A 15,399-nucleotide genomic window follows, 5' to 3' on the forward strand; every position below is an offset into this window, starting at 1 on the left:
TCTTATGTCTTAAATAATCCCACCATATTGCATATTTGTGTTCAATACAACAGTTAAATATGAGGAATTTATATCGTAAGTTATTAAATATCATTCCTTTCATAGTTTTCCATTCACATTAACGAGGCTTCCTTATATTAGGACCTCATAACCATAATTAATAATTTATTATCAATCTTTTTTACATTCTCGACGAATACTCTTCTCTTGCCGTCATATCTTACCGGGAACAGCTGTATGCATTATGCCGAGTGGTATGGCAACGCAATCGTCATCATTGCGCCGCGCGTTTTACCAAAGCGTTTCATTTTCATACGAGAAATGAAATACGATTTTGCAGTTTTTCTTGATTTTTTTCTATCTATTCTGTTCTATCGTATCCTGTGGTTAGATTTTCCGCTAGGTTCGTAGATTTTGAAATAAATTGAAAAATGTAAGCAAAAGGTGATACGTTAGATATCCTCTTCACTCTGATCAAAATTTAAACATATTTATATATTTATAATGTCATAAGAATTTATATCATTTTATTCGAAGAGCCCAAAAAATGTTTTCATGTCAATAGCAATTCAATATCTCCTACTGTAAAAACATAAAACAGTTTCGCAATCAAAACTTCGTAAATTTGGAAAAAATTTATTTTTTTGGAAACTGTGGGAACGGGGAATGACGTTTTGCAAATTCGTGTTTAGCTTACTAAAATGTACATGAATTGTCTGGTGAAGATTTCAAAATCGGAAAAAGTTTAATCAGTTTTATACTATATAAAATGTATAATAACGTTTGAAATAATAACTCGATAAAGATTGTTATGAAAATCACATGCCAAAACCATCGTATCAGATAATATGTACGTACATATGTTTATATAAACGTCGTTACATATTTGGTGACCAACGCAAGTCTTATTCATTTTTATTTCTTACGATCTTTCCTACAACTTTCTACAGAAACGAAATTTATTTCAAACGAATTGATGAAATACATGTGAAATTAATAAAGAATTGCGTTGGTGAATAAATAAAATCAATATTGTTTCTATAGAAATGATAATACACGATAATGTGTAGGATACAATACTTTTTTATAAATGTTGAACAATATTTAAGATTGGTTAATCATTGAAAAGAATCCATGTGTTTAAAACAAATTAATTCAATCTAATTGATCGTTTAAAGATTCATGATTCGCTTCTTTTTCAGTAAGTCCTACATTTCGTAATACTTGCCATATCATTTTTAACTACATTGTCATATCGCGTACACGTAACGATTCACTATTCTAATTCAGCAACGTTCGCATATTCACGATATTTCTCGATGAAGATATCCCCATTGAGAGAGGAACTTTGCGAATGCCCCCTTAAACCATGGAATCGGACTACTTTGTCCATAATTTAGTTAAGAGCGTCATGCGTGTGACATGCACGGTATAGAATAGATCGGAACAACCGAAGCGCGAATAGAACTGGCGTGCAGCCAACCCCCTGGTCCAGGATCTGTGTAAGTGACTTATTATCCGCCGTTTATACGCGCGCCCTCTATTAGAGTACGCTACATAGCGTATGCCTCTGCATACGCCTAATTCTTCTTCGTAATGACACCTATCATTAAATGTAGGTCACGTGTAATTGCGCTCAGTCGTGATTGTATGTATGTACGAATTACTGTATCCTGTGTCTAGTATCTCCTTCCAGTGGATTCTTTTTACCCGTTTGATCCAAACTGACTAATTTCATTTTAATAATTCTATATAATTCTGGCCAAATGACCAATCTCATTGCCCATCTAATTAATAAAACTACAACTAAATAATTAATAAAAGTACAACTAAAAACAAGGGTGGTATTAAACAACGATATGACATAAAATGTTACTAAAACGCAAGCATAAAATGCAACGATAAAAAATTGATGTTCCACTGATAAATCGATGATTTGAAACGGTAAAGGATGGAAATATTAGAGTGAAGATTATCAATATCAGTTAATTTTGCTATTTGCGTTATTTGTTTTTAAAATACTATGGTCTTATAATGTTTACCATGTTTAAACATTGAGAGAGAGAATAAATGGTAATTTCCTCAACTATAAAGACATATATACTTAAAAGAATAAAGAAACATGTACATATAGATATACCTATAAAAATACATATCAACTTTTGTTGATAGGAAATTTTTACTTTATGATATGTTAAAATTTCTCGTATGCTATACAAAAAAAAGGTCAATTAGTCGGACAGAAATTTGAATTTCATAGAATTTGCAATCTAGCAAGAATAGGAAACGTCTCACTGTCCGTCTATATATTTGCCTTCTGAATACCCGCCCGCGATCTTTGTCGACATTTATCCTGACGGAATATCGCAGTGAAGGTAAAGTATCGACTGTCACATTTCCCGTATTGAACATCAATCGAACAAAGGAATCGCACAAGTTCCGCCACGTTCTTTGGAAGTCGAGTCGAACATTTGCACCAGGCCTTCGCCCCTTATACCCCCGGAACATTGAATCTCTGAGGTGATATTTAGTAGAAAAATCATCTAAGTCTTACTTCGTTGAATATTGGGCAGATTTTATATCTATACGGTGACGAGCTACCGGCGAATATTAAGACGTATATATAATATGTACACGCTAAAAGAAGAGAATCATTTCTCTTCTGTAAATAATTTCTAAAATTGTGGAACATTATTATTGGTTTCGTTTGTCAGCTATGTCTGTTTGTCGGAACAGAGAAATTGAAATATCGTATTTCGGAAAAATTGTCGGAATTTTGTTGGCGACAGTATTAGGTGCGAGATCGTTGAACTTGGATAATTTTTCGTTGAACGGCCAATAAACGTTAAGTTTTACGTTAAGTTGCGGACGTTGATACATAATGTTGGTAAAGATATATTATAAAATAAATAATTTTCTCCCATATCTTGCCAAAATAGAAATTCATGAGTGAATCTAATTAATACTTACAAACGTAATACGTATACGTTACTATCGTATCTGATTTATTTCGATCTTTTCAATCACATAATACTCTTTGTTTAATTTTAATTATTGAACAATTACTCTGCATTACAGTCAAATAGAGTATAATTAGAGATTACATGGACAATTTGTTATCTGCTTGTAAAACAATCTGAACATGCTGTGTTTATCCATTACGAATTAGTGGCACATTTTGAATTAGATAGGATTCAAACTTTAAGATTCAGTATCTGATATCGAATTTCTTGGTTTGCAATTTATATGACATTACGTGTTAGTACTTCGATATATGTCTGACCGCAGATTCTGTAAGCAAATTTCAAGGGAATATAATCTATTATTTATATAAACACGTTCCGATTTATTCCAAACGCGTTTTACTCACAATGATGAATACTTGACAGTCTGTTCCATTTACTAGTGTTGAGGACACAGAATACTTGACTGTACTCGGTGTCGTAGTTGCAAGACTATTGAGGCCCGTCAATCCACGACTCGGTAAGGGAGGGAGTATAATTTACAACACTCTCAAAATTCCTCGCTATCATTTAGCTAGTACCTTGGATAACGAAATCCAGGTGACCGCTCCGAGCGTCCGAAGCTAAACGTTTTCTTGCATTTCTCTGATCAAAATCTTCTAAACCGAAAGCTGCTTTCCTCTTTATGTGTGTTATGTAGTAATAATATTATAATAAAATAATTATATTATATATATGTCGGAGATGAAAGGACATCGGAGCCTTCCCTTTGGAACTTCGGGAAAATCCCTTAACACCGTAATCTAGATTCTATCATAGGCGTAATTAAACAATTGTCGTCCTTCGATCCGATTGTATTTGTTCGAGATTTGTGATAATGAGCTTGGACTCGAGGCGACAGCCAGTCGCCGAACGTAGCCGCGGTCACGGGATGAACGCTTTGTCTAACAAAGGTATGGAGTAATTCTATAGCTCTCTTTAAAAGAAATATTTGTGGCGGCACGCGACAGTAAACATTCCAACAGTTTCTGTCCCGTGGCTTGCCACACGCAGACCCTATTCTTCAAGTAAGATGATTACCAAATGTCGATGCGTCTCCGCAGTACATGTTAAGCTAGCCCGAGGGCCCGTTATAAATCTTTAGATTTAGCTAACTAAAGTCCTTCAAACAAACAGTCTTTGTTCCAACTGCGAGAAGATAAAGGAGACCTATTTTTCAACGAACGACGTCTCCCACTAGCAACTTTTCCTCGAGGGCGGCTAGCATCTTTTTTTAACCACCGATGTGGAGATTGACCAATTAGCAGCAACGCCAATTTCCCGTACTTTTTGAACGAAGGCTATCCTCGACGAATCCGATGATCTCGTGTCTTTAGACACGCCCCATATAGTTTTCCTCTGTGGCATCATCGGGCATTCCTTCTTGCGATCTCATCGACGAAAAGAGTAACGTCTTTACGATCACTAATTGTTCAGACTTAGATTTTGTGAGAACGTTCATCTATCGTCCCGTTGACCGCGGATTCGTTATCGAACCTGAGACCATTGTCACTAGTATCGCGAGCGCCTAATCGCCGTGGTTGATTGTCAAATCTGTGTTATCCATACTTGTGTTAATAAACCGTACTTTTGTTATACCGCAACGATGGCCAATTTCAATGAAGATTCAGCAAACACCCACAACCCTAGCCACAACGCTACCCCGACATTTATATATTGTTGAATATACTTAAGCGTTCTTTCCTACTACTATTACGATATCCACCTCAGTTAGTTAAAAGGCAGTTCGAGTAACAGAGGGACTAAGAAGTTAAGTCATCAGAGTCGCCAAGTCGAAGACAGTCAATCGACACAGTAACATACAGTCAATCGAGTCAAAATCATTCATTACTGTCGCCAACACGAAACGAGTCTCAGATCGTATTCATTCGTAGTTTGGCAGTCAACATACGCACAATTGTATCAAATATTGAAGTTATTGATTGATTGGGATCAATCGATTCGTGGCGTCGATTATTCGGATCGTAACGGAAATTTACGATTCCCGTTGGCGCGCTTCTTCGAGATCGCGTCTCCCCGTAAGCGGTCGAAACACAAACAAACTAGCTGACTGCTGAAGCGAGCACAGTTCACATAGAAAGAAGACTAAAAAGAAAACACCACACTGACCTCACTAAAAAAATAAAGTAGTCAAACTGGAAGATGGTATCCCCCTGAGGGTAGCCATCCACATGTTATTTAGCAATTAAGTTAGAAAAATTGACCAAATGTCCAACTGGACAAATTGTAAAGTACAGATTAAATAATAATAATAATAATAATAAAAAAACTAAGTTAATACCGTTGTTGTTAGGCTCCAACAAGTAGAGGTTGCTACCGGTGATCGACATTTCGAACATAACATCTAAAAGAGCTATTATGTAATCATTCTTTCATAACCTTTACTGATCCTGTATTATAGGTCTGTGCATTCGTCTTACAAGTTGCTATCAGCTGATGGACAGAAAAAATAGGGGCGACCTTCATATTTCTTTTGCACTCCATCTATCAAAATGTTGGCATGATCGTACAATGATCCCTTTTGTGCTAAACGTCATTTATTCGCAAAATTTTTTTCTGAATCGCATAGTTCCAAAGATAATCAATGTTCAAAGTGGTAATTCTTATTAAAACACTCTGTATATGTATAGAAATAGAAATACAGATTTCTAAAAAAATGAAGATTATTTCTTGGAAAAAATAAAATCTTGAAAAATGTCAATTCTAACTTGTAAAGATGAAAGTTTTCTCCACTTCGGAAGTATATTTTTAACATTCTAAACACTTGAAAAGGTCAGAAACATGCAAATACAAATAGTTTTTCCGATCCTCCAAATCTGAATGTTCTTAAATACGTTTAAAATAATCACAGAAACGCATCACGTACAGTGATGTAAATAAATGTGAATTAGAAAAGAACTGGCGTGTTCTGCAGCATAACAGGGCCAATAGAGAAAAAGGATAAGTTCTATTGTGAAGGCAGATGGGTGACGCATACGTATCCTCTTTGAAATTTTCATAAACTTTCGCGAGCCAGAAAATTGCGCGGAATTGAGCAGTCTAGTTAGTAATTACTCACTCACGAGACAGAGTTAACTCTCTGCAACCATAAGTACTTGATATTGTAACCGATATCAGAGTCACACATCGCAAGCAATTGAACCATGAAATTAACATTGTCCGTCAAATTTACACTAAACAACATTTATTCAGTTCATGAAATCATGAATATTTTCATTTTTCGTAAAATTTATTATATATTTATTTATTATATATTTTTATGTCAGAAACTTGAATGGTACGATTGATTTTTCTGGTAGATGTATTTTAGTTTGAATCTCTCGGGGAATATTGACATTACCATCAAGAATACTGATCAAATTTATAAATTTAGAATAAAAAAATAAATATTTACCTTCGAAAGAAATGATTGCAGACATCTCGTTTCCAGTTATATGGAGGAGATATTTTATTAAAATTAGTAAAAATCAATTATATCAAAAATCAATTTTACTAAATAAATATAATATAATAAAAATCAATTCTATTAAAATGGTAAAAATTCATGACTTTAAGTATATATTTAAAAACGAATTCTTTCTTATTTCAGTTTTTCACTTAGAAAATTATTCCGAAACTGCAATTCTGTATACCTATCGCAAAATCATATGTTTACTTTCAAGTTCTTTAACGACCACACAATGTTTCATTACAAATTAAAATATCACTCTGTTCGCATGGTTATTTAAAGTCTTTTTCATCTTTACAAGTACTATGTATCTCTGTAACTTTCAATTATTTCCGTGAATTGTGGTGTCCAATTCCTGTAGTTAAAGTTTATTGCTTGCGGTTGTTCTGCGAGCACTTGATAACGCATGAAGAGAATCGGAGACGGGTGACTTGTATCATATAGCAGGCTTAAAATTCAGCAACAAGTTCAGCTAAGCACTGAAAAAGAAACGCTTTGATAACTAAATAGAAATTTCCGGTATATGAATATTGAGTAAGTTTACTTTTGATCACCTGGCTTTGGGTTTGTACACCACTTTATACTTGGAAACTTGCTGCATTCCAGACACGAGTTTTGCATAAAGCTGAAGAAAGCTTTTTATTAGTTATCATCAGTGTTCACAGATTAAAATTTTTTACCAAAATCTACCGCTATGAAAAAGCATTGCATGTCATGTCTACTCTATATCTCGTCTGTTAGTAGTCTCGTCGTTTAGTAGTACAATAGTTGTAGGAAATATGGTTCTCTTAAATCAAGAACTCCCTTACAGGTAGCTGAGCTTTAAGTATATTTGTTAATTTGTACTTGTTAATATTTTATAATACCTTTTTAATTATTAATTTTACGCAGAAACTGAACAATAGATACATGTGCATTATGTATATACACATTATTGAAAAAAAATTATATACTGCCTGATTTTTAACAACTAGGTCAGTTTATATTTCTCTATGTTGTAAGTGACATTAGAAAAAAAAACAAAGAGGGAAATTTTCCACCATTTATTAAGCTACATACATCATATTATTCGATAAATAGTATTAACATCTTTACATATATTGATTCATTATTGTCAGGCACTATCTTGAAGAAAATTACATAGTCCTAACTGTTAAAGGATTAGAAAGCTACCTACATCTTGGTTCATTTAATTTAATCATACAATAGTCTAATGTTCTCTAATATTCCCTGCATCACGAACGGTTCACTTCTCATTCGCGTAATTGATTTCATCGCATAAATTGTGCCCAGCCCTCTGTAATATACAAGCTGTGCATACACATACGCGAAACACGTCATCGATAACCCGCCGCGCCACAAAATTATTATTCGGTGAAGTATTCAATATTACACTCCGTTAGACTGCGTTTATGCGATATTATACGCGTATATGCACTTATGTCTTGTATTTATACATATTCGTGCTGAAACGTAACTGAAAGCGGAATAGAAGGAAAAAGAAGGAAAAAATAGGAGCATAGAGGAAAAGGAAGAAAGTAAGATAAAAGAATGGAAAATGGAATAAGGAAATTAGTTAACTTTATTTGTTATCGTTCCAGGTATGCCATGCGCGAAGGACGCAAAATGCGCGGCGAAGTAATTCCATCAGACCGTAAAATGATCAGGAATATTCGCATAGTTTTGCACGAGAACTTCGATAGGCGAATAACATGGGTAAGTTGAGTAAAAGCGGAGCAGTAGCTATCCGCAACATGTCTCTGCTTTCAAGCAGCAAGATCACTATCAACTTTTCACGCATTGTTCGTACCTCGTTCGTACAAATTATGTTGTATAAGCTGTTTGTATCACAATCGAAACTACTTTCGTTTCCCATTTCTTCCTTTCACAAATTTTATCCATAACGAATTTTGACAAATATATTATTATAAGATTTTTTATAATATATAGGGATCCGCCTTAAACATTTCTTTCTAAATATATTTTGAATATCTAAAAACTAAATGATAGGTTCGATGAAAATCTGTTAAATTTTATTCACAGTTCAATATAACGTGTTTAAAGAATTCATCGTATGCATGTTGAAAATTTGTATGTATAGTTATAAGTTATACATATCGGAGATGAAAGGAAAACCGGAGCCTTCCCTTTGCAATTTTGGGAAAGTCGTCTAATGCTTTAGCCTAGATTTTATCATATCTGTAATTAAGCAATTGTTGTCATTCAATCTGATTGTAATTGTTCGATATTTGTGACAGCGAAAGTGGGTTCGAGGTGACAACTGGTCGCCGAACGTAGCCACAGTCACGGAATATACGTTTTGCCTGACGAAGGTGTGGAGCGGTTGTATGGTTCTCCCTAGAAATGTGGTTGTGGCGGCATACGCCCTCAAGAACAAGCCTGGCCACATAGAATTGTACTTTGGAAATATCGATATGATGGGACACACTTTGTATTAAGAATCAAACTCCAGACAGAACCTGCCTAGCAACGGCGTTTGGAACTTTCTCTATGCTTCCAAAGAGTATACAACAAACAAATGCAGTCGTACAGCGAGAAAGATTTTCATCAGATCATCATTCGTGTGATCGCCTTGGAAAGTGACACATCGAGCAGTATACCGAGCGTCTCAGCAATCGTATTTTTGTGTCTAAAATTATTCTACGCATAGTAAAGAGTTATCCCGTTGACCGTGGATTCGTTTGAACCCAAGAACATTGTTAACAGCGTTCATTAAACTCATTATTCGTTAAACTTATTATTCGTAAAACATATTATTCGTTAATCTTATTATTCGTTAAACTTATTATTCGTTAATCTTATCATTCGTTAAACTTATTATTTGTTAATCTTATTATTCGTTAAATTCAACATTCATTATACTTTGTAATGTCTTGTATATACGAGTAAATATAATCTCTGTTTTGTAAAACGACGGCTAATTCAAACGGAGGATCGCTACGCGCCCTAAATTCTAATGTTAATCCGACATGCAAATAAGTATACAATAAGTACACAAATAAAGAAATGAAAGTATACAAATAAAAAAATATAAGTATACAAACGTATAAGTGATACAAAGGTTTAAATGGAATTGATGATGGAAATTTAAAACGTCGAATAAATACAATATATACATATAAAGTTAACCGAAGGTTTTTTTTTTTTGTTTAAATTACAATCAATTCTCGCGTTGAGAATTTTCAGTAATTTTTCTGGCGTGGCGCAGTGACATGGCTGTTTATTTACGATAAGTTAATACTTATTATAGATAGGTATAATTTATAAGTATTATAAGTAAGTGCATACGCTTAATTTGGATAACTAAATGAATCTAGCTTTTAAGTCTAGCGGGTAGTGCCTCTTCAGCCTGCGAATCTGGTCCGTCGTGTCAAGTAGTCCATTGATTAGGGGGTTTCGGTGTTTGTTGACTCTTTTGCTATATCTGTCGCTATATTTTGCTATTTACTCCTTGACTGTGGGTATCTCGAGGTCGCGATGGATGGTTTCGTTGGTAACATACCAAGGTGCGTCTATTAAGGATCTTAGCGTTTTCGATTGGAAGCGTTGAAGTATTTCAATGTTGGAGTTACTTGTTGTTCCCCATAGTTGGATTCGGTAGGTCCAGACAGGTTTTATTACGGTCTTGTAGAGGGTAATTTTATTCTGTATGTTTAGTTTGGAGCGTCGGCCCGTGAGCCAATAGAGTTTTTTTAGTTTGTCCTTTAGTTGCTTCGTTTTATCTGAGATGTGTTTCTTCCACGTTAGTCTCCTGTCCAGGGTCATGCCCAGGTATCGGACTGAGTCCCTGCTAGGAACTGTTGCATTGTTGATGGTGACCTGGGGGCAGGTTTGTTTTCGGAGCGTGAAGGTTACATGTGAGGATTTCTTTTCGTTAATTTTGAAGCCCCATTTATGGAACCACTTTTCCATGGAGTCGAGACTTCGCTGGAGAGTGGATGAAACACAAACAAATGAAGAAGTGGAAAATGCCAGCAACACAACTGATAAACGCTGCACCATACTCAGCACAGCAGCGCAAGAAGTTGCAAACTTAATTAAGGCAACAAAGACAAGCAAAGCACCAGGATTCGACTTGATCAATGGAAAAATCTTAAAAAACCTTCCCCCAAAGGCAATAAGACTAACAATGATAATATTCAACGCAATTCTAAGAATACAGTACTTTCCTGCACTATGGAAAATAGCATAGATCGTAATGTTACCCAAACCAAAAACCCACATCTAACTGCATCCTACAGGCCAATATCATTACTACGTGCGTTTTCCAAATTACTAGAAAAAATAATATATAGCCGCCTAAAACCAACAATAAAAAAAGAAAAACTAATACCGGGCCATCAATTTGGATTCAGGAATAAACACCCCACAATAGAACAAATGCACAGACTCGTCAATGAAATCTTACAGGCGCTGGAAACAAAACAATATTGCACAGCACTTTTTATGGACATCGAAAAAGCATTTGACAAAGTTAACTATGAAAAACTTCTTCAAATATTCAAAAAGCAATTTTCAGAACAAATCTACAAACTACTCAAATCTTACTTAAACAATAGAACCTTTGTAGTAAAAAATACCGTAAGGAAGCGTCCTAGGACCAATACTATACACACTATATATGGCAGACATACCAACAACTGTCAACAGCAAAATACTAACGTTCGCGGACAATACGGCCATACTAGTGAGGCACGCAAATCCAGAAATGGCAGCCGAACTACTACAAGAACACATTACAAAAGTAGAAAAGTGGCTGCAAAACAAACAAATAAAAGCGAACACCAGTAATTGCAATCACATAACATTTACATGGAAGCATCGCATAAAATCAGTAATAAACAGAATACGTGAAAAAAGGAAGCAGATGTACTGGTTAACCAATAGAAAATCCAAATTAAGCACAATGAATAAACTAAATATATACAAAACAATAACCAAACCAATCTGGACATATGGAATCCCACTATGGGGGACGGCAGCAATGAGTCACATAAATAAAATAGAAACAGAGCAAGCAAAAATTTTGAGGACAATAGTTAACGCTCCATGGTACGTCAGAAATGAAGACTTACGAAAAGATTAAAAAATTCCAACAGTCAAAGAGGAAATCGCTAAATATGCAAAAAAGTATAAAGAAAGACTTGTAACACACCCAAACCAGCTGGTTGCTGAAACGATTAAAACCATAATAGAAAGAAGACTGAAGAAGAAACATCCCGCTCACAATAGAAATAAAATAAACAACTTGGAAGATGGAACCCCGCTGGGGATAACCATCCACATGTTATATTATTATACCACTAAGCTATAATATTTTACCAAATGTTCTACTGGACAAATTGTAAAATTTAAATAAATAAATAAAAAAAAACATTGACAACACTATTTGTATCCTAATATGAAGATATAATAAAATTATGCTTTGATCGAAAACTTTTTGTAGCGACTGCATGCCATTTCAAATAAATTCTTTCAGAATATCGCAAAGTACCATAATGAAATTCGTTAATGGAGCATACAGGATTGTATATATTTTATTCTGTAATTTTTGAAAACGTGCAGCGGAAGAGCACGTATAGAGGGTAAATTTTTTTACTTTAATTTCAGAGAATCAGGCAATCTAGAATATTGTTGTAATCCGATAAAATAGAAAAAAAAACAAAATAAAATAAAATAAAAATAAAGAAATAAAGAAAGAAAAAAGAACTATTAGACTGAACGACACTATATATCGTTTCGTAGGAAACGAAATCTTAGTGATCAATAAAAATAATCTTATCTTAATGACCAATTTAGTTTCAACTTGTAAAGTATATATATTTGTTTTGTGCATTTGTTTTTATAAAAACTGGGGAAGAAGGAAGATAAAATTGAAAAAATAAGAAGGCGGAGAAAAAGAAAAATAAGAAAAATAAGAAATCTATAATATTTGAGGAAATGTAAATAATCATGTTTGAGTAATTATGTTGATAATAAGAAGAAAAAAAAGGATTTCATTAATAAATACATTATACTTATAGAAAATTCCCGAGTACTCAAACTGCCCTCCCTTTTCTCATTAAACTGATACATATACTGTTTCTCAATTTTCCAGAAAATTTTATATTTAGTCAGAGAATTTCCTGAATTCCTTTTTCATAGAATAATTTAGAGAACAATTTGTTCATAGTAGACTTGTGTAAAAAATGGCACCAAATACTTCAATGCCTATCAGACCAATTCCTCAAATTGTGTAACGATTCTCTCCTTCTTACTAATTCAATTTAGTAGAATTTAAAATTCAGCAAAGCAGGTTTGTTCTCTATTTTATATAATCACAATCCCCATAAAGAATAGAGGCAAAAACACTGGTGCCTGCGAATACTATTTCATTTCTGGGCTAGATAATCTGGAATATTCGTATAGTTTTGCAGAAGGCAGCAGACGCTAGGTGAATCAGGAGTGGGTTACGTGAGGAGAGCAGAGGAGATCTGTCCGCAACACGTCTCTGCTCTCAAGCGGAGCGAGCTCGCCTCGAGGCATTCAAGTTTACTTACAACTTCACTGCCAACTTCTCAATATTCATTCCAATTATATACCGAAGGTTGTACGCAATTGCAACAGTATGCAAGGCGTCGCTGACGCCACGCTGATGCGTCGACGACACCTAAGGTGACACATACGTATACGTATAAGCATACACTCGGTTCCGAGAAACGATCTTACCCTTCTTGCTGGCTTAATACACCCGCCACGACGTTTTCCTTTCGATGCCTGTTGGTTGGCTGGTCGTGTTAGCGGCGGACGGGTTATGCTAATTGTTCACTGGTGTTGCTTTATCGCATTATAATTAAGTATAATGGTAGAATGTATGTTGTGTTTCTTTGTCTTGGAACTTATAGATCCTTAATAGGTTTGTTAAATAGCTATATATCTATAATAGCTATATATCATGTATATTAGCTATATATCATGTATATTTGTATCGAATTATTATTATTCTACCAGAAATGATGAAATCGTTTGTTAGAAAAATGTACTTATTTGCCGTTTTCCGCTATAAAATAATGATATCTATATAATTAATGCTGTATATCTAATAATGCATGTATGTATCTACTTAAGTCCAGAATTTTGCTTTTCTTATGGATGTTGTTCCCAATTGAAGGAGAATTTAATTCTGTAATAACTTATTAAACAAATATATTTTATAATATTGGCATTCTAGCAAAACAATATTTGAAGTCGTATTTATATTTTGGATTGTATTTTGACAAATTCTTCGTAATTCACAATTCTACAAAAAGTAAATGATTCTAATATATTGTTCTTTTACTCGTATTTATATCCTATAATCATTGAAGTGAAACATATAGTATGCATTTCGAATAATATAACTTACATCACCAAATATATCAGAAACGCCAATTAAAATCTTTGAACATTTACGTTACTATTATCTCGAAATTATTCGCTTCATATTTTTACAAAACTAATACCTTTAGACATAGGAAAGCTTTCTCTTAAAAACAGCTATTGTTTCACGTTGATATGATTTTTCGCTGTCGAAATGAATAATATAGCCTAAAGGAAAGTGTAATTTTTAATAATCATTGCTTGTTTGAGCCACGTAGTAACAAGTAATAGTCAGTCACAGATGTAGCGCTAACATTTATTTACCACATATTGCTAGTACACGTGCGCATCTCGGGCGGAAAAACTATGATCATGATTTCTTAGTTATCATTCATACCTATTATTACTTAAATATGATACTCTAAAGTCCAGTATCTTAGAAACAGATTGAAATGTCAATTTGAAATAAAATTCATTGGTAAGGACGCATGTTTTATGTGGAATGTGACGATTTTATTAGTAGAAACTGAGCAATATTTTGATTTTGATTATAGATAATCGTTTAAAAAAGGAATAAATACGTAAGAAGGCGAAGTTTGCTATTCACAAAAATTTTTAACTTACCTTTTTTGTTTGAAGGATAAGACTAGCAATTAACCTTTGAAAAAAAAAAAATGAAACGAGATTTCAAAGAAATCAATATATTCTATTATATATGTCGGAGATGAAAGGACACCGAGGCCTTTCCTTTGGAATTCTTCGGGGAAACCGCCAATATTTTAGTCATTATAATTTAACTCGATTATAATTGTCCGAGATTTGTGATAGTGAGCTTGGGCTCGAGGCGACAATTCGTTGAACATAGCCGCGGTCATGGGATGAACGATTTTACCTAACAGAGGTATGGAGTAATTCTATAGCTCTCCTTAAAAGAAATAGTTGTAGCGGCACGCGACAGTAAACATTCCAAAGGTTTCTGTCCTATGGCTCGCCACACACAGACTCTATTCTTCGGGCAAGATGATTACCAGATGTCGATGCATCTTCACAGTACATGTTCAGCTAGCCTGAGGATCCGCTACAAATCTTAGGATTTAGTTAACTAAAGTCCTTCAAACGGACAAACAGTCTTTATCCTAACAGTCCCTAAATCTACCACTTACTACGGGAAGATACGGGAAATCTACTTTTCTCACGAACGACGTTTCCCGCTAGTAACTTTCTCTCAAGGGCGGTTAGCATCCTTCTTCAACCACCAACATAGAAATTAACCAATTAACAGGAACGTCCATTTCCCTCACTTTCCGAACGAAGGCTTTCCTCGACGAATCCGATGGTCTCGTGTCCTTAGACACACCCCATCATAGTTCTCCTCTGCAGCATCATCGTGACGGGAAGGCATTCTCTTGTGAGATCGCATTAGCGAGATACATAGCGTCTTTACTCTCGGTGGACGTTTCCACATTTTAACAAAGAATTAGTTCAGTAATACTTGTACCGTAGACAAGCAAGTTTTTTTTTTATTTAGTTATTTACATTCACAATTTGTCCGATTTGGACATTTGGTAG

Source organism: Bombus vosnesenskii, unplaced genomic scaffold (genome assembly GCF_011952255.1).
Source record: "Bombus vosnesenskii isolate JDL3184/JDL3185 unplaced genomic scaffold, Bvos_JDL3184-5_v1.1 scf7180000013265, whole genome shotgun sequence".
Classification (NCBI taxonomy): Eukaryota; Metazoa; Arthropoda; class Insecta; order Hymenoptera; family Apidae; genus Bombus; species Bombus vosnesenskii.